Consider the following 20714-nt stretch of genomic DNA (forward strand, 5'->3'; position numbering starts at 1 on the left):
GCGACACCATTCCGGAGGTCGTGTACAGAGCTCAGCTGCAGGCTGATCTAGCAGCCGGTCTCAAACCACGCGGGCTCCCTTTATCTTCCTTTTGAGTGGCTCACGTCTCCTTGGGACCGGACACCGAGGGCTCCCGCAGACTAGTGGTCCCTCTCCTCCTGCCCTGTGCCCCTACTCTGAGTCTGGGAGGAAAGCCGCGCGACTTCCCCGGGAGACCCAGGGCCACAGACCGGGAGTGGAGGAAGCGGCTGGGAGCTGTCCATGGTGGCTCCGCGCCTGGGCACGCAGAGCCGCCGGCTCCCGCCCCCGGGCGCGCCCGGCATAACGCTCCAGACCGCCGGAATGGAAAGAGAGACTCGCTCCCAGGCTGCAGCCAGGCACTGGCTCACACATCAAAAGGTTAGTTTAAAAAGGGAGTTCTCACCTGTGGGCAGCGTTGGCTGCATGAAGCAGGACTCAGGACCTCAAACCCGGCTCCTGGCGGCGCGCCGGGGACGGCAGCAGTGTTGGACCCTTGGGGAACGGCGGCCGTCTCTGAGAACGCGGACAGCGAGTCTGCGGTGGAGGACCTCGGCGCACTGAGCTCCTTTCTCAAGAGCACATGCGTCCGGCCGGGTCCATTCCAGAATGTCTCTGGCCCTGGTTCCCAGAGCGGCGAGCTGGAGACCTGGCCACGGCCCTGGCCTGCACTCCACCAGGTCCCTGACTTTCTTCCCAACCTAATATGACCTTTCTTGGAGCTGACGACCCTTGCCAGGGACCGCCGAACCCTCTTGCAGCGATGGCAGGTTGGGGATCTCAGCCTAAACAGCAGTAGGGGCCCTCGTGTCATCTAACATTCAATTGCCTCCACCCGTCGCGTGCCAGAGCGATGCTGGGTGCCTAACGCCGTCGGGGAGTGCGCGAGCGTGTAGGCAGCGGGAGGCGGAGGGGAAAACCAGAAGGAAGACCGTGCTGAAGGCCGAGCAGCAGGGCGCAGACCTGTTGCCAGATGCATGCCCACTCATGCACAGTGTGAGCCGGCTCCTTGTGGGCTGGACTCCGCGACCTGACCCTCGGAGCAGTCCCTCCTCGGCAAAACACTGTTTGGGGCGCAAGCCCCCCCGAGACATTCAGAACGGGGGAACTCTAAGGAAAACGGGTATCTGCCCCCGGCTGGATGCGCTCCGGGGACACTGGAGCCCCTGGCACCTGCTGCTTGCAAAGGCTCACACGATCTCACAGAAATCCCACAGCGGACGGAGACAAGGACGTGTGCCCCTCAACAGACACGTGGACAGACAGACAGAGGCGGACCGCACAGCACTGAGTGGACAAACAGAAGCCAATGACGGGTAACGTTTTCCCTATCACTGGTGGAGGCGCCGAACCCCCAATCTGCCCCCCCCTCTGAGGCTGGGCAGTACGCGCAGCCCTGGCGCGCCGAGCCCGGCCCTCTTACCTCCCGATCGATAGCCAAGACAGTGGCACGCCTCGCGGGCCAGAAGCGCAGCGGCCGGAGCGGTGGGTGGCACACTGACGGGCCCTGCGATCTGCCGGGACGTGGGCAAGCGGAGTGGTAGTTCGTCTGGGAAAGCAGGGCTCAGCCCCTGACCGCGCTCAGTTCCTCCGGCCCCGAGCGCCCCGCCGCCGCCGCACGCCGCGCCACTTGCGCTCGCCAGGCTCAGCCGGGTTGCAAGGCGCTGCGCTCACCCGCGCTCCCCGGCCGCCGGCCAGAGCGGCGCCTTTTATAGCAAGCTGCCGCTTCAGCCGGCCGCGCCGGGCTGACTCCTCCCCGGGGCCCCTGACGCCCGCGCGCCACCGACCCGCCCCCCGCTGAAGCTCCCCCCCTGCCCAAGTGGGGCGGGGGCCCCGCGCCCCGGCCGGACCCGGGCGGGCTCTGGCGGCCGCTCTGGGAGACGCAGACCCGAGCCTGCGGAACCCGGGCGCGCGGAGTCCAGCGGCAGCAGCCAGGTGAGGGCGCTGGAGCCCAGGACTCGGGTGGAGCAGCCGTAGCGGGCCGCCCAGAGCCTGTTCTCCGGACTCAGAGGCCTTAGGGTCGCCGGTGCGCAGGGTTAAAACCCCACTCGCGCCCAGTGGTAGGAGAGGCTATGGAGGAGAAAGTCCCGCGTCTGGAGCACAATCGCGGGGAGATAAGGTTCAGGGTTATTAAGCCTCAGAATCTTTTTTTAAATTAGGGTGTAATAGGGAAGAACAAATCTGACCCAATATTAGATGTTTCTTTTTAACCTGTGTATTCTATTGCTTTTGCTTCGAGTTAACATTGTTGCCTGTAGCCTGAAATATACAGGATAGCCCGTGATAAACCTCTGACCTTTAAGAGTATGACACTTTTTCATGCATAAAGTGATAGAAAGTTGCAGAACAGAGAATAACAGTTGTCTTGTTGGAGGTTTACAGAAACACCGTGACCTGACCTAGGTGGACAGCTTCAGGAACAGAGGATTCCTCCACCAAGAAGTTTGCAATAACCGACCACGCCCCTCCCTCACCTGGCCTTTAAAAATGCTTTGCTGAAACCCTTTGGGGAGTTCTGGGTTTGGGGGGGCACAAGCCACCTGTCTCCTTACATAACCCTGCAATAAACCTTTCTCTGCTCCAAATTCCCACATTTCGGTTTGTTTGGCCTCACTGTGCGTGGGGTACACGAGCTTGCATTTGGTAAGCAGACAGTGGCCGTAGAAAGAGATCCGGGTCTAGGACCTAGCGTTTCCTCCGAGAGGAAAAGGCGTGGGGCCTTGGGTTGAAACCAGAGTCAGACACGCCAGGTATGTGACTGCCCACGTGGATCCTAACCTCCCTGGGCATCAGTTTCCTCATCAGGAAAATGCGTTCTCTGATGCTGCCTTACTGACTGGTAGGATTTAAGTGAGGTCACAATAGTACAGGTACCTAGCACACAGCAGGTCTTCAGCAAGTTAGAATCCTTCCCGTACGTGGGAGAGAGCTCTGTACCTCTCTAACTGGACAGACTGAGGTCCTCAAGGGTCAGAGCAAGAAGGCATGACTGCACTAGATAATCCCCTGCCCGGGGAAACAGTACTAGTGGAAAGAGCCCGTTGCAGGTCCCTGCGGCACGTGGAGTCTCCTCTCAACTCCGCCACTAACTCACTTTGTGATTTGGAGCCCTCTACTCTCCTTCTCTGTTTGTTGTATTCCCTCCCATTTTTTTGGAGCTTACAACTCAATCCCTCACCTGTTTAACTGGAGTCCTCCTAGGAGGTACATTCCTTTCTCCCTTCCAGCCAGTGCCGTGTGCGAACCGACCCGGCAGGGACAGTCCTCATTCTAGGCAGCACACACCGCTTCGTGAATCTATGTCTGGGCTTTGGGGCCATAGTCAGAAGCTGCTGGAGTCTGTGTCCACGTTTTCTGCACTGCGACAGAAGCCTTGATTACCTGGCTAAGCTGGGGAAGCAATGCATTCTCTCTCCAGGCCTTTCTCAGAAAGCTGATCTTGACCGTCACTAGGTCTGTTATCGGGATTCTCTTTCTTGACTTCTTGACTTTCTTGACTTCTTGGGAGGTAATGAGCTGGGTCCTATGGTAGGTTTCCCTCCCCAGCCTTTCCTTTCCAGCAAATTTAGAAGGAACCCACCCAAGTGCCCCATGCCGTACCCTAATTCCTGATTTCTTTCTTAAGAGGACCCCCCAGATTCCAGGACCCACAAGCATTTGGAGGCTGCTGAGCATTTGGTACAGGTGGAGAAGGGTCAGCCTTGCTTAGAGCAATGAGAGGGATAGGTGGGATTCTCCTCTCTCCCATCAGGAGAGAGTAGATTTGGGGCCTGCAGGGAATGAGGTCTCTGGAGAGAAGCCTGCACCACAGGCGTCTGAGAGATGAAATAGTAAAGAAGGATTCTTGTCTGCTGATGGGCTCTGAGAAGTGCTTAGTCATGTTTTCTCAAAGCACAGAAATGCCCAGCACATTCCTTGGTGTCCAGCTTTCTTTATCACAGACCAGTGCCCCGGGGAAAAAGAGCAATGCTGATGAATTACAAACAGGCTCTGCTTGTCTAAAAACAGATTCTTCAGGCAGAGCTCCATTCAGCACTTCCACTCAGCACTCAGTGATGGACGGGGTACGTGGGTAGTTCTTTTTTTGGATGAATGTTGGCAACATGACTCTGGCATAATTACTACCCATAGTTTCCTCAAGTCAAGGTCTTGCTCTTATACATGCAGACACAGGAGCTGGTCAAGAAAAGCTGCACTGGGTTTTCTGGTTTTGGGCAGAATCTCCAGATAGAGAGGAAATATTCTTAAATGGTGTGACCCCACCCAGAAAGCCTGCCCTTTTCCTCCATGTGAATTTGCCTCCAGCCTGTCTTCCTCAGGTAAGCTGCTGCCCCCCTCAACCACGTCCTTGTAGTAGAATGGCCTACCTGCTCGCTGCTCCCATAAGCTGCCCAAGTCTGGTGTTTTCAGTCGGCTGGCAGGATCCAAGTTTGTCACTTAGAGCAAGAGTCACCGCATTCTACCCTCTGGCCAGCAAAGCCAGCCCCCTGCCCCTATAGTAGCCTGCCTGTGTGATGTTTAAAAGCTGGCCACAACTGTGGCTTCATCCTTCAAGCCCCAGACTTGGTTTTCCCAGGCAAACAGCAGGCAAACCTGGGGCAAGGGGGGGCATGGAAAGTTGGGAAGAAGCTGGGGTAAGGAGCGAGTGGCTGTTGGCTTTAAGGCTTCCAGCAGACCCCACAAAAAAATAAAACCTCAGGGATGCCAATCCTAATAGCAGCTCGCAAATAATGGGCATATTTCAATTCCACCAACAGGGGTCGCCCTTGGACACCAAGCCTGAAGCTGGCATCCGAAAAGGGAGATTCCCAGCCATGGGCCCTGGGGCCAGATTTCCAAGACTCAGAACTGCTCAGTTCCTGTTTTGTTGGATGCAGATGAGGTTGCCCAGCTGAGGAGAGACAAGTCCTCAGTTTTTCTGGTGAGTGGAGGTCTGCACTGGAATTTGGGACGGGAAGTCCTAGAACACTGGCCAGCCACTTAGGAGCTCTGAAAATAGATTTCTACATCTTTCTCTGCAGTGTCCTCATTACCATACAGAACGAACGTTCTTTCCTGTGTTTTTTCTGTCTAAAATACATGTAAACTTGTGTGCCTGTACATGTTTTCATATCACTTTGTTCTTTTTCCTAAATGCAAAAATCATACGTGTTCTTTGCAAAAACAAAAAAAACTTCGAAAATTCAGAAAATGAACAAAGGAGAAATCAACTAACTGCAAACATAATGTATGTACATTACAAAAAGCTCAGAAAATACAGAAAAGCACAAAGGAAAAATATCATTTCTACTCAAGATCATCTCTGTTAACTCATAGTGTATAACCAAGTATTTTTCCATGTATAAATTACATATACAGATGCACAAATATGTACATGTATGTAAGTATTTATTCCATAAGTAGTTCAATGTTTAGCTCAAAATCCTTCTCTTCCACCAGCTCACACATTTTGGGAGAGCAGGGGCAGAGTCTCCCAAGTTCACCCCTTTACCTACAGTAGCACCTATAATGTCCAACAGAGAGTTGGTGTGTAGGAAGCGTTTACATGATAAATAAATGAATACACAGATAGAGCATTTCTTTTGGCTGCGCCGCATGGCTTGCAGGATCTTAATTTCCCGACCAGGGATTGAACCCGGGCCAGAGCAGTGGAAGAGCCAAGTCCTAACCATTGGACCACCAGGGAATTCCCCAGATGAGCATTTTTAATTAAAATGATATATTTATACATGCAGTTCATGGAAAAAGAGACCCAAATAGTTCATAAACATTTGAAAAGAGGCTCAACTTTGCCCATAAACAAAGAAATGCAAACTAATGCTACATTGAAACCCCTATCAGATTGGCAAAAATCCAAACATTTGCTGATACCACCTTTGTTAGGGGATGGCGTGAGGTTGGAGAACAGAGCCTTGCCTTATACCTTGCTGGTGACATTTCCATTTGGTACAACCTCTGAGGGCAGTCTGCAAAAACTTTTGAGAATGTACATAATATTTGACTCAGCAGTTCCACTTATAGGAATTTATCCTATAGACAGTGTTGCACCATGTGTGAAATGACATGTGCAGGGTTATACATTGCAGCCCTATTCGTAATCACAAAAAATTAGAAACAGCCTAAATGCCTAGTGGTAGGACTAACTAATGTATGTTACATTCGCATAATAGAATACTATGCAGCTATTTTTTTTTAAAGAATAAGGATCAGTTTTATGTATTAAAATGAAAAATCAAAGTGTAAATCAATGTATATAGCAAGCTACCATTTGTCCAAAAGGGGAAAGGAAAAAGGATATATATTTGCATTTACTTATAGATGCATAAGAAATCATCTAGAATGCTATACAAGAAACCAATAACATGATTTCCTGTCTGTTGCTGGTGATGGTTTTGGTGGGGTTGTAGGATGATGGAATAAGACAGGAATAAGAAATAGACTTTTCCTTGTGTATGTTTTTGTGCTTTTTCATTTTTGAACCAAGTAAATGTGCTACCTAGGAAAAAAGTGAATAAATTTTTAAACGGCAAAAAAATTATGCCATATATAATAATAAGCCTTTTTTCACTTAATAATATACCATAAACATTTCCCCAAGTCTTAAATCTCCTTCAACATTATCTTTAAATGGTATACTGTTTCCTAATATGGACATAATTTATATAATCAATCCCCTAATACTGGTTTCAGTATTCTAAATAAGGCTATGATTTTGAACATCTTTGTACTTCTCTCTCATTATTTCTTCTGGATAAATTTAAATTTGCATCAGCTTATTTATTTATGTATTTATTTGTTTTATTTTTGGCTGCGTTGGGTCTTCATTGCTGCATGTGGGCTTTCTCTAGTTGTGGCGAGCTGGGGCTACTCTTTGTTGCGGCGCACAGACTTCTCATTGAGGTGGCTTCTCATGTTGCGGAGCACAGGCTCTAGGCGCACAGACTTCAGTAGTTGCAGCATGTGGGCTCAGTAGTTGTGGCTCGCTGGCTTAGTTTCTCTGCAGCATTTGGGATCTTCCCATACCAGGGCTCAAACCCGTGTCCCCTGCATTGGCTGGCAGATTCTTAACCACTGGGCCACCAGGCAAGTTCCTGCATCAACTTAAAGCCAACTTACCCTCTAGAAAAGTTAGACCAGTCTCCATTCCAACAATCCACACGTGAGTGGGCCTCTTTCCCTAAATCCTCTTTAATACCTGGTATTCTTTTTTTTTTTTTAACCCATTGCCAACGTAGTAGAAAACTATTACATTTCATTGTACTTTTAGTTTTCATTGCTTCTAGTTAAACACTTTGATGTGAGCATTTCTAGTTCTTCCTTTGGAAGTTGTCTGCTCCGGAAGAGAATATATCACGGGCCGATCACCCCAAGCATTTGTGAGCTTAGTAGATGTTACTGAAGAATTGCTGCAGTGAGGGCTCTAAACTGCCTTGATATTAGACAGTGTCCTGGCAGGTCACAGAAGCATTGCTCGTTTCTGCAAAGATATACAACTGGCCAACAAGCACATGCAGAGATGCTCAACATCACTAATCATTAGGGAAATACAAATCAAAACCTCAATGAAATATTCCTTCACACCCATTAGGATAGCCACTATAAACAGAACAAAACAAAATTAGAAAATCACAAGTGTTAGTGAGGCTGTGGAGAGATTGTACACTATTGGTGAGAATGTAAAATGATGTAAGCACCATGGAAAACAATATGGCATTTGTGAAAAAATTAAAAATAGAACTACAATCTGATCCAGCAATCCCACTTCTGGGTCTATAGCCAAAGGAATTGAAAGCAGGGTACTGAAGAGACATTTGTACACTCATATTGATTGCAGCCTTATTCACAATAGCCAGAAAGTCCCAAGTGTCCATCAACTGATGAGGAGATAAACAAAATGTGGTATATCCATACAACAGAATATTATTCAGCCTTGAAAAAGGGATGAAATCCTGACTTGGATGAAACTTGAGGACATTATGCTAAAAGAAATGAGCCAGTCACAAAAAGACAAATACTATATGCCTCCTTTTGGGGGGGTGGACCATGCCACACGGCTTGCAGGATCTTAGTTCCCTGACCAGGGATCGAACCCAGGCCCCCTGCAGTGCAAGCACAGAGTCCTAACCACTGGACCGCCAGGGAAGTCCCTATACGCCTCCTCTTTACTGAAGTACGTAGTCCAATTCATAGCATAGAAGGTAGAATGGTGGTTGCTAGGGGCTGGGGGGACAGGGAGCCATCGTTGAACAGAGGTAGAGTTTCCTTTTTGCAAGATGACAAAGTTCTGGATATTGGTTGCACAACGGTGTGAATATACTCTGAACACTACTAAACTGTACACTTTAAAGTGGTTAAGATGGTAAATTTTACCACAATTTAAAAAGAAAAAAAGAAGCATTACATAGGAATTATGACTAGGGTTTTCCTTCCAACACGGATGTCAAAACATGATCCTTCTCTACTCAAAACCCTCCAATTTACTTCTCACTCAGAGCAAAATCTGGAGACCTGATGGGCAAGGGCCCACCTGCTGCCACTCCAACCACAGTCACTAGACATCTTGCTTGCTTGACTCTAGCCCCCTTTGGCGTCTTGCTGCTTCCTCAACACATTAAATATATTCCAGCCTGAGGCCCTTTGTGTTGATATTTGCTGTTTCTTCTGTCTGAAATGATGCCTCTTCAGCTATCTGCATGACCCCGTCCCTGACTTTATTCAGGTCTCTGCTCAAAAATCACACTCAGAAAGGTCTTTCCCATCTTTCCTATAAACATAGTCTCCATCACCATCACTCTCTAGCCCATCCCCTTACCCTGATTTATCTTTCTTTTATTTTTTTTCTTTTATTCGTTGTTTATTACCTATTGTCCCAATACCACTGGAGTGTAAATGCCAGTGGATCAGAAATAGAGTCGTTTATGGGACCTTCCTTGTGATGCAGTGGTTAAGAATCCGCCTGCCAATGCAGAGGACATGGGTCCGAGCCCTGGTCTGGGAAGATCCCACATGCCATGGAGCAACTAAGCCCATGCACCACAACTACTGAGCCTGTGCTCTAGACCCCGTGAGCCACAACTACTGAGCCCGCGTGCAGCAACTGGTGGAGCCCGCGCGCCTAGAGCCCGTGCTCCGCAGCAAGAGAAGCCACCGCAATGAGAAGCCCGCAGGCTCGCCGCAACTAGAGAAAGCCCACGCGCAGCAACAAAGATCCAGTGCAGCCAGAAATAAATAAAAGAAATAATTTATTTTAAAAAAAGTCTCAAATGTTGCTGCCATTGGGATACTTTTTCTGCTCTCCCCCATCCTGAGTTCTCATGGAAGCTTGTAGAGAATTCTGTTGTAAAATCACAGCACTGTGTGAGTTTGCGCCCCTCTCTTCCCCCTCCTACCCACCTCCGGCTGTGAGCTTTGTGGCACAGAGATGCATCTTACCCATCTCTCTGTCCCCAGCCTAGCACAATGAGAGACTGAGTAGATGCTCAATAGATGCATTAATGGATAAATAACATTTCTCCACTGAGATTTATACTGTACTCTCAGAGAGAAACTCCTGGCATGGGAAATAAATACATATGAGCGAAATGGTATTTACATACTCCATGAAATTCCTAGACAGCCAAGAGGAAGCGTTTTGTTTTGTTTTTATTGCTAATACCCTTAGCCAGAACCTGGATACCTCATGGTTTCAGTGGCAACATAATAAACACATTTGATATTTTTTTGTAATGCCATGAATGTTCTTTCCAAAAGTATAGAAAGTACAGCAGTGTGGCAATGAACTGTATTTGAACTGCCACTAATGTATAAAGTAGATAACTAATGAGAACTTACTGTGTAGCACAGGGAACTCTACTCAGTGCTCTGTGGTGACCTAAATGGGAAGGAAATACAAAAAAGAGGGGATATAGGTGTACGTATAGCTGATTCACATTGCTGTACAGAAGAAACTAACACAACATTGTAAAGCAACTATACTCCAATAAAAATTTTTTTTAAAAAGTTAAAAAAATAATATTATATAATTGCTCTTAAGCTTGCATTAATAAAATAACACATTTTCTTGAAAAATAAATAAACAAACTGCCACTAAATCAATTGTTCTTGGGCATTTCCCTTTACCTAGATCACCTCTTGTATAAAAAAGAAGGGGTGGACTGATTCAGATGTTGCAGACTGATGGCCTGTAGACCCCATGGCTGCGGGGGCAGGTGCTTCATTTGGTCCACACGGTGTATGTGTCATAAAAATGTGACTGCCTTTCCACGTCACCACTTCTTTACTCAGTACTGCCTCACACCTGGCCCACTTTATGCATTTACGATGCCCTCTTCCCCCGTAGGCGTCAGCGGCTGTCATCTCGGACTAAATCCAGTTTCCTGCATGGGGTGCTGAAGGAAGAGGCCTCTATTCGATACCTGAAGCAAAAAGCTGGATTCATCGTTTGCAAGGCAGTAAACACGGCAGACTGCGGATCTCCTGTAGAGTATTTGGGAAGTGTGGGGCTGGGGATTAGTAGACTCTTAACAGTGGGAGTATTCAGGCATTAAGTGACCTTCAGCAGAGGCAGCTTGGTCACTGGAGCAAGGCTGTTGCTGATTGGCTGTCCCTCAGAAGCACGTGTACTGACCAGAGGAAGCTGTCCTTGATGAATTGGGACAGCCTGAAAACCTGTTCTCCTGGTTACTTGTTCCAGTGGCCAAAGAACAGTGAGTCTTTTCTTGATCAGGAGGATAGGAACGATTCTCGGTAGGATCCCTTTTTTATTTAAATGTCAAATAATCCAGCTCAGAGATTTTCAAACTTTAACATGAATCACATCAGATCACCCAGAGGGCTTGTTAGAGCAGACTATTGGGCCCCTCTCCTGCAGAGTTTCTGATTAGGTAGGTCTGGGATGGGAGCCAAGAATCTGCACTTCTAATGAGTTCCCAGGTGATGCAGATGCTCCTGGTCCAGGGACCGCACGTTGAGAACTACTGGTCCAGCATCCTAGGACTTGTAGTTAATTATTTGCTGTTAAGAAAATATTTAGGGAATTCCCTGATGATCCAGTGGTTAGGACTCCGTGCTTCCAATGCTGGGGGCCTGGGTTCAATCCCTGGTCGGGGAACTAAGATCCCACAAGCTGTGCAGCGTGGCCGGAAAAAAAAAAAAAATATATATATATATATATATTTAACACAGTAAGTTACTGGTGAGTCTAAGAATTCTGTAAATGATTTTGTAAAATGGTTATTAATCACAGTCACATCTATATACCTTTGAAAAATAATGGTAAATATATAGGAGAAAGGTAATACTCCTTCTAAAGTTCATGACTAGAAAATATGAACTCCAGGACATATTGTAGTAATTCTGTCCTGTCCCTCCCCTCCCCCTCCTTTCCCACCTTCCCCCTCAGAATGTGTGAGGCATCCTGTCCTGGGGAATCCTAGACCAGGTACTTCCCAAGGAACCTCCCAGGTTGGTGATTCTACGTTTGTGGCAGACCGTGGTTTAACACATGAACTTCTGGTCAAGGTATGAGCCATGTTAGTAAAGTGATGTTAATTGAAAATACAGGAGGCAAGGAAGTTTACAAGACAATTGGGAGAGGAAGAGAGAAGGGGGAGGAGGAGGAGGAGGAAGAAGAAGAAGGAGGGGGAGGAGAGGAGGGAAGGAAGAGAAGGAGAGGAGGGGAGGAGGAGGAGGAGGAGGAGAAGAAGAAGGGCGAGGGGAGGGGGAGAAGGAGGAGGAGGAAGAAGAAGAAAGAAAGAGAGAGAGAGGCTGGCTGACTTTAGAAATTCTCCTTCATATCACCAAGGAAAACTGTCCCTCTTTATATCAGTGTAAGTGCTGGGTGATATCAGATTGTTGTGGTCCGTTGAAGATAAACCATGTTGCAGACAGGACACACGCTGTCCTCAGAAGGAAAGTTTGGCACGCCCCTGCGTTTCTACTGTGACAATCTGAGGTAGGGCCATTGCGTGTAAATGTATGGAAGAGAAATGGAAACACTTTGTGTTTCTGAAGAAAATTTTTACAAGGAAAATTCTGATTAAACAAAAAAAACCCAAGGGATACTAGGACACACAAAAACCATGGCTCTGCGTGATACGGTGCCGGGAGTGAATGCTGCCATTTTCCCATATCTTCCCAAGAGGCTTTCACTAATGGGTTCATTGGAAAATTCTTTCAGTAGAGACCACAATGTTCTATTTCTACAGGTGGTAATAGCTAGTATTTTTATTGAGAGCTCAGTATGTTCTAGGCTCATACAATCCTCACCTGAGTATTATGAGGTAAGTACTAAGTCACCCTTATTTTACAGGTGAGGAAACTGAGGCACAGAGCGGTCACATTGTGTCCCTGTGACACACAGGGAGTAGCCAGTGGAGCTGAGATTCAAGCGCAGGCAGAGGGACTCCCCAGATGCATGTTGAACCGCTAGGTCATAATCCTCTCAAAAGCCTAAAGATTCGATCCCCTTAATCACTTTCTCAGCTTGTTTGTTGTTTCCTTTAGAACACATTATGATTTGATTTTTTCATTTGTTCATCTGTTATTGTCTGTTTCTCCTCCTAGCATATAAGCTGCAAGAGGATAGGGGCTTTCTTCACTGCTGCATCCCCAGAACCAAGTGTTTGGGCTCATAAACATTTGTGGAAAGAAGGAAGGAAGGAAGGGAGGGAGGGAGGGAGGGAGGAATTCTGGGTATCAGTCAGCTTGATAAATGAGGTCTGATGAAAAGAATGCCTGTTATATTTTTTTTTCTATCGACCACTAATTATGCATCGAGCGGTCTTGCTTTTAAAGAAAAGCCCACCTGTGTCTTGCACTGAAAAGAACAGAGGTCATCTTTAAGGTGACAGCAGGCAGTGCAGAGACAAAGCACTGCCCAGCTACATCCATCTGCCCTTTATGTACATCTTCCCTTAGGTTGCACTGAGACCCTGAGGTAGTGGCATGGCTCCGTATTGGAAGTCCCAAGCTTCCTTCTAGTATGTCACCTGGGTCATCTCTGGTGCGTGGGATTAGTAAAGTAGGAAAGAGGAGGCCTCTCATCTTTTTACTTTAAATATTCCTGTATTATTTGAATTTCACCACTCCCCCCCATGAGCATGTGTTATTTCTGAAATGAAACACAAGCAATAGACAATATAAAAAGAAGAATTTGTAAGGCAGGGATTGGCAAACTACAGCCCATGAGCCAAATCTGGCCCACCACCTGTTTTGTTTTGTTTTTAATTTAATTTAATTTTTTTTAACATCTTTATTGGAGTAGAATTGCTTTACAATGGTGTGTTAGTTTCTGCTGTATAACAAAGTGAATTAGCTATCCGTATACATATATCCCCATATCTCCTCCCTCTTGCGTCTCCCTCCCACCCTCCTCATCCCACCCCTCTAGGTGGTCACAAAGCACCGAGCTGTTCTCCCTGTGCTATGCGGCTGCTCTGCCACCTGTTTTATAAATCAGGTTTTCTTGGAACACAAGCACATCCCTTCCTTTACACACTATCTATGGTTGCTTTAGTACAACAGTGGCAGAGTTTGAGTATGGAGACCATATGGTCCACAAAACCAAAAATATTTACTCTCTGACGTTCTATAGAAAACATTTTCTGACCCTTGATCTAAAATAATTTATTTTAAATTCCTTATAGGTTTTTCTCCCCCCCCCATAGAAATGAGACCTAGTGAAACCAATTAACAGAACTGGGTTCTTTCTGCCTTCTAGGAAGGTAATCACCGGCTATATCTTGTTAATTTATTCAACGGCTATGTTCTCTGCATATACAAAGAATATAAGATAATTGCTCAGCTAAAAAAACAAACCTTTCTTAGCATTTCTAGAAATACAAACATCTGTCGGGATACTGCAAGACTCAGGAACAACTACGCTGACCAACCTACTTGACTTTCCCTCAGAGCATCTGGTAACGCTGGGCATATTACACATTTATCTGATTATTGCCTGTTGCCCCACTGCCACCAGAATGTAAGTTTTACTACATTAGGGATATAGTAAGCATGATTTATGTATAAGGAGCTTGATACTGAGGCAATCTAGATATTTGGTGTTATTGGAATTGATGGTGTTTATCGATTTCTTCCTGTGGTTTTGCAAAAAAATTTAATGTATTTTGAGTCTACTTATTAAAGTAATAATGAAGCAAAAACCCATTAGGGTTTCCCCAAGTAAAACTGAGAATATCTGTTCCGCAAAACATGTCACGAAGAAAATAAAAAGGCGAGGAACAAACTGGGAGAATATATTTGCAGCACGTGAAAATAAAAGATTAGTTTGAATATCAAGAATATATAATCACCTGAAAAAGAGAGAACTCTATCAGAAAAGTGGGCCAGAGTCATGCACAGGCATTTCACATGAAAGAACGTACAAAAGGCCCGTGTGTTTTTGAAAAGTTGCTCATTCCCATGCATAATCGGGGATGTAATATTTCACATACACTGTTTAGGCAAAAATTCACAAAGTCAGATGATGTCAAGTGTGAATGACTAGGGACTTCCCTGGAGGTCCAGTGGTTACGCCTCCACACTTCCACTGCAGGAGGCGCGGGTTCGATCCCTGGTTGGGGAACTAAGATCCTGCATGCCACGCGGCACAGCTGAAAAAAAAAAAAGTGTGAATGACTAGAACTTCTATCCAATGTTGATGGGAGGGAAATCAGTGTCTTACTTTGGAAATGACTTGGCATTACCGAGTGAAGCTGAACAGACAGATCCCCTACTCTGCAATGGGGCCCTGCAAGCAGCATCGCTTGGGAGCCTCTTAGAAATGCAGAATTTGGGGGCCCATCCTGGACCTACTGAGTCAAGATCTGCATTTAGATGCCCACTGGAGGCCCCTGGGGAGCTTTTAAAAGTCCAGATGTCCAGGTGGCACCCAGACCAGCTAAATTGTAATCTCTGAGGGTGGGACCCAGACATCAGCATTTAAAAAAGCTTCTCAGTAATTTCAACATGTAACTAGGGTTAAGAAGCAGCAACCAGACGTCTCTCATATCATGAGAAATACAAAAATATCTTTAATAGCTAAAATCTGGGAGATAACCAGTATGTCTACCAATAGTAGATCACACACACACGCACACACACATATGCACACACACACACACATTCTTACTATAAAGAAAAGCAAAGGAATGACTAGTAGAAAATTCAGGATAGTGGTTACTCTGTGGGGTGAGGGAGGAAAAGGCATGTGATTGGAGGAGACGCAGGGAGAAGGTGAGTTTCTAAGGTCCTGGTAATATTCTATATCTTAGGTTCAATAATGGAAATATAGGTGCTCATTTTTTTCCCCTTAAACTATAAAAATAGGTTTTATCCACTCTTTTGGATAAAATTTTAAAGTCTAAAAAGTGTTTTAAGAGGGCATCTTTCATATCCGTTCTTCTGAGCTGCCTTCTTCAAGGCGTCCCACCCTTTCCCAGACCTCATCTGCTGCTCTCCTCCAAGCTGGTTTTCTCTGCCTTTGCTAAGAAGTCAGAGTCAAGAGGATCCACTGCTCTACCCACCTGGATCTTTTTTATCCCAGAAATCCTGGCCCACTCCAGGTCCCACCTTAGAAAGTTCTGGACGGGCTCGGGATCTACATGTGCCTCCCAGGCCCATCTAAGGGGCATCTGGAAGTCCAGGGAAGGGAGATCTGAAGGGCACTGAAACAGGAGACAGTATCTGCACATGTCTGGAAGGCCCTGGGCCCTCCCACCCTGAAGCAGACAGAGCCAGACAGGGCCAGGTGTCAACAAGTTGTGTCCGGCCAAATGGTAAATCATTTAGCAGCAGAGTAATGATTAAGCTACGACAGGTTAGACTGTCTTAAACTAGAGTTTTCAAAGTGTTCTCTGTTTTGTTCTAAACCCAAACTCAGCCAGACATTTAATGAGTGGGTCTAAGGCCCCACTACCTCTTGCAAAGCTTTTCTACCTACAGAATTTCATCTGATCCTACCAGGACTGCGGTGGGGATTGCTACCACTTTAGAGATGAAGAACAGGCTCAGAGCAATTAAGAGAATTGCCCAAGATCACACGGTATCATGGCAGAAAAAGTCACAGCCAGGCCTGCTGTCTCCAAGATTCTTCCAATGGTCTCAGCCCCTTCTGGGTCTGTGAATGCTTCTGCACTCAACTGCCGCACATCCAGAGATGCCCTCCTTATGCAGAGAGCTCTGACCAGCCCATGCCCTTCCCTCCCTGGGCCTCCCTGCAGAATACATTCAATCTCCTTAACCTCCCCCAAATCCGTACTCACAGTTCCTGGAATTCAAAAATATTGGCTTTAAAAGGAGCTGTAGGGCTTCCCTGGTGGCGCAGTGGTTGAGAATCTGCCTGCCAATGCAGGGGACACAGGTTCGAGCCCTGGTCTGGGAAGATCCCACATGCCGCGGAGCGACTAGGCCCGTGTGCCACAGTTACTGAGCCTGCGCGTCTGGAGCCTGTGCTCCGCAACAAGAGAGGCCGCAATAGTGAGAGGCCCGCGCACCACGATGAAGACTGGCCCCCGCTTGCCACAACTAGAGAAAGCCCTCGCACAGAAACGAAGACCCAACACAGCCATAAGTAAATAAATAAATAAATAAAAATTAAAAAAAAAAAAAAAAGAATTTAAAAGGAGCTGTAGAAATTACTGTCTAGTTCGGTGATTTTAATCCTTCAGAATCACTGATACCTTTGAGAGTCTGCTGAAGTTGTGGACCTTCTCCCCAGAAAAATGCCCGTAGGTACAGACATCTCAAAGGGGCCACAGACCCCAAGACTCTTGTTAAGAATTGCAGATCAAGTATTACAATTTTGGTGTTTTCTCCAAAAAGTAAAAATAGAATTACCATACAATCCAGAAATTCCACCCTTAGGTATATATCCAAAAGAATTGAAAGCAGGGTCTCCAAATATATATGTGTGTGTGTGTGTGTGTGTGTGTGTGTGTGTGTGTGTATACACACCCATATTCATAGCAGCACTATTCACAATAGCCAAAAGGTGGAAACAACCCAAATGTCCATCAACGGATGAATGGATGAACAAAATGTGGTCTATCCATACAATAGAAAATTATTCAGCCTTAAAAGGAAGGAAATGAAATGTTACATGAATGAACCTTGACAACATTCTATTAAGTGAAATAAGCTAGTCACAAAAGGACAAATACTGTGTGATTCCACTTCTATGAGGTACTTAGAGGAGTCAAATTCACAAAGACAGAAAGTAGAATGGTGGTTTCCAGGGTCCAGGGAAGGGGAAATGAGGGGTTAGTGTTTAATGGGTACAGAGTTTCAGTTTGGGAAGGTGAAAATTTTCTGGGGATGGATGGTGGTGATGGCTGCCCAACAGTGTGAATGTACTTAATGCCACTGACCTGTACACCTAAAATTGGTTAAAATGGTGAATTTTATGTTACATATATTTTCCTCTGGGTGGGAAGGAATAGGGCCGGGCCTCCTTGTTCCAAGGGCTGCGTCCTAGGCCCTCTGCCTGGGCAAGCTCTGTGCAAGCTCCTGCAGGCACGACTATGTCTTCTTTGCAGAAATCCTGGTAGGCAAGGCCTCAGGGAAGAGGAGGCATTGGAGCTGGATGGCATGGGATGTGATATGTATATGAACTTCGTCTATTGGCTTAGTAACCCTCACACATGAGGGAATGAGATCTACTGAGGATGACTTGTTCTTTCTAGCTTGGGGAGTAAGACAGTGCCATCCAATGGATTCCAAAACAAATTATTTTAACAAAAGATCCTACTGATGATATGTTTTATAACCACTTCGCATGAATTCTGAAAGAAGGTTTGGGCTTTCCTCTTTATAAAGACTTATTGACAATATAATTAAACATCAACAACAAAGATGTCCATCTATTAGCATTTCAGTGCATATCCAGCTCTTGGTCCAAGTTTGAATGTGTGAGGGTGTGAAGAGAAGAATCATACACGGGAGCTATTTAGTGATCAGTTTTACCATATAACGTATTTTGGCAATTTTGTCATGCCACTAAATGTTGTTCTATAGCATCGTTAATGATGGTTACAGAATAATGCATTGTACGGACATAATAAAAACGAAATCCCTGTTGCTGGAAACTTAGATTGTTTGCAAGTTTTCACTTTTACTAACAGTGTAGCAGTGATTATCCCATATAAGCCCACGTCATCTTCTTGATTATTTCCTAAGGATAAATTCCTAGAAGCCAAATTGCTAGATTAGGCTTTTGATTCAAAGTATACTTTAGAATGTTTGTACCAACTTGGTGTGTAAAATTAGCAATATAATTTTAAAGTAACTATTTATCCAAACCTTTACCACCAATGGGTATTATAATTCAAATATTTATACCAGCTTATAATTTAAATGGCATTTAATTATTTGAATGTATTTTAAAATATATCTATTAGATTATTTGATTAAATCTGTAAGTGATTATTTTGGGCAATAATCTCTTCAAATAAATACTGAGCAACCTCTTCAAATAAATATTTGTACCAAGTTTATAATTTAAAATGGCATTTCATTGTTTAAATGTATATATATTTGATATAGTCATTTGATTATTTGATAGAATCTGTATGTGATTATTATGGACAATAATCTCTTAAGATAGTCTCTTCACATCCTGTGCTCTTTGATAAAGAATGCCTCATCATTTGATTATTAAATATATTTTTACATTATATGTCCTATGCTTTATAATGTCGCCCCAGTTTGTCACTAGGTTATGCTATTTTTTCTTTTACTATGAAAGTTTTTTATTTTTTTATTTATTTTTTTTATTTTATTTTTTTTTAATTTTTTAATTTATTTATTATTTTTATTTTTGGCTGTGTTGGGTCTTCGTTTCTGTGTGAGGGCTTTCTCCAGTTGCGGCGAGTGGGGGCCACTCTTCATCGCGGTGCGTGGGCCTCTCACTATTGCGGCCTCTCTTGTTGCGGAGCAGAGGCTCCAGACGCTCAGGCTCAGTAGTTGTGGCTCACGGGCCCAGTTGCTCCGCGGCATATGGGATCCTCCCAGACCAGGGCTCGAACCCGTGTCCCCTGCATTGGCAGGCAGACTCTCAACCACTGCACCACCAGGGAAGCCCAAAAGTTTTTTATTTTTAATAAATCAAACCTAGAAATGTATTCCTTTGTGGTTTCAAGCAGTAATGATATAGCTATGGTCAGGTGAGTACAGAATACTGAAGCAGCTGTTGGCAGGGGCTACAGTCAGGGTCATGAAAAGTTTTCTAGACTCTAGAATCTGAAGGACTGAGCCCTTTCAGTCTTAAGACTTCCCACCTGGAATTCTTCTATCTGGTAAAGCACGTGTCTGCATCTTTTTCATCTTCAGTTGCCCTGGCTATTCTTGGCACTTTGTTCTCCCATACAAATTTTAGGATCACCTTGTCAGTTTCCTGACAAAAAGTCCTGTTGGGATTTTTACTGGAATCATTATTAATCCTATAGGTCTATTTGGGAAGAATATATTAAAAATGAGCCTTCTTATTCATTAACATGGTATAGCCCACATTAATTTAGGTTTTCTTTAATGTCCTTCAAAAAAGTTTTATGATTTTCTCCAGAGTATGTCTAACATGTGTGTTAGATTATTCCCAGTTACTCAATATTTTTTAAAGCTATTGTAAATGGTATCTGTTTTTAATTGAATTTAAAACATTTTTAACTGATTTATAGAAATAAGATTGATTTTTCTATATTGATTTTTGTGTCCAGCAACCTAACTAAATTCTTATTACATCTAATAATTTGTAGATACTTTCTGGTGTAGCTGTCTGGTGTTTTATCCAGACATCATAATCTGAGTTTTATTTATTTTTCATTTCTTTAAACATTTTTTATTATGGTATAATCTACATATCATAAAATCTACCCCTTTTAAGTGTACATTTCTATGATTTTTGGTAAATTTAGTGAGTTGTGCAGCCACAATAATCTGGCTTTAGAACATATTCATCCTTTTTATTTTTCCATGTCTTATACTTTTTTCATTTCTTTGACTCTGCTGCATTTGCTAGGGGCTTTGTGTAATTTTGAGCAGAAGTGAGAATGGTACTATGGCTAATTCCCAATCTAAAATGGAATAATGCTTCCACTGTTTTACCACTCAGTACAATGCTTGGTTTTTCAGTTTGTTTTGAGATAATCTGTTCATAATGTTGCTTTCTAGCCCTAGTTTGATAAGAGTTTGCTTTGGTTTTTAATCATGAATGGGATGTTGAATTCCATCAAATGTTTTGTCTGTGTCTATTGAGATGATCATATGATTTTCCTCTAAAAAGGGAAGCTTCCAATTAGTCTCCCCACCGTGGAGGGCGCTCTAGGGTTTGTTTACTGTCCCCTGAGCTCCACCAGACTGGAAAACCAATGCTCAGGTTAACCTAGTCCAGAAAATTCCTTCCAAGAGAAAACTGGCTTCAAAGCTCCTCATCTTTACCTAGTATTTGGCCTACATAGTCTTTATTTTCTTACCAGTTCATGCGTCTAAGATTTTTCCATTTTATTTAGTAGTGCTAGTTTGTTTTTGCTTTTTTTTTTTTTTTTTCCCCCCACAAGGAGAGTTGGTCCTCACCCCAAGTCCATCTTACAGCAGAAAACAGAAGTGGCCAGATCTTTCAGGTTCAGTACTAAGTATGTTTTGTAATCTGAAACTGTCATGAATGGGGTCTCTCTTGGGATTCCCACTGTCATCACACACACCAT

General features: G+C 44.8%; 1 protein-coding gene and 1 long non-coding RNA gene across 2 annotated transcripts in view; one reads left to right on the top strand and one right to left on the bottom strand.

Moving 5' to 3' along the window:
• Positions 1 to 1596, bottom strand: part of CEMIP (cell migration inducing hyaluronidase 1) — a 160256-nt gene extending 158660 nt beyond the window's left edge. Inside the window, exon 1 of the mRNA XM_082448918.1 lies at positions 1442 to 1596. The gene's annotated coding sequence lies outside the window, so the exon portion shown is untranslated. The remainder of the gene's footprint in view (positions 1 to 1441) is intronic.
• Positions 430 to 18766, top strand: LOC309654613. The gene is made up of 4 exons (XR_014260340.1): positions 430 to 1334; positions 4186 to 4337; positions 4776 to 4939; positions 10358 to 18766. It is a non-coding gene; the product is annotated as an uncharacterized lncRNA (long non-coding RNA).
• Positions 18767 to 20714: the final 1948 nt, after the last annotated feature.

Source organism: Balaenoptera physalus (assembly GCF_965194825.1).
Source record: "Balaenoptera physalus genome assembly, chromosome: 2".
NCBI lineage: Eukaryota > Metazoa > Chordata > Mammalia > Artiodactyla > Balaenopteridae > Balaenoptera > Balaenoptera physalus.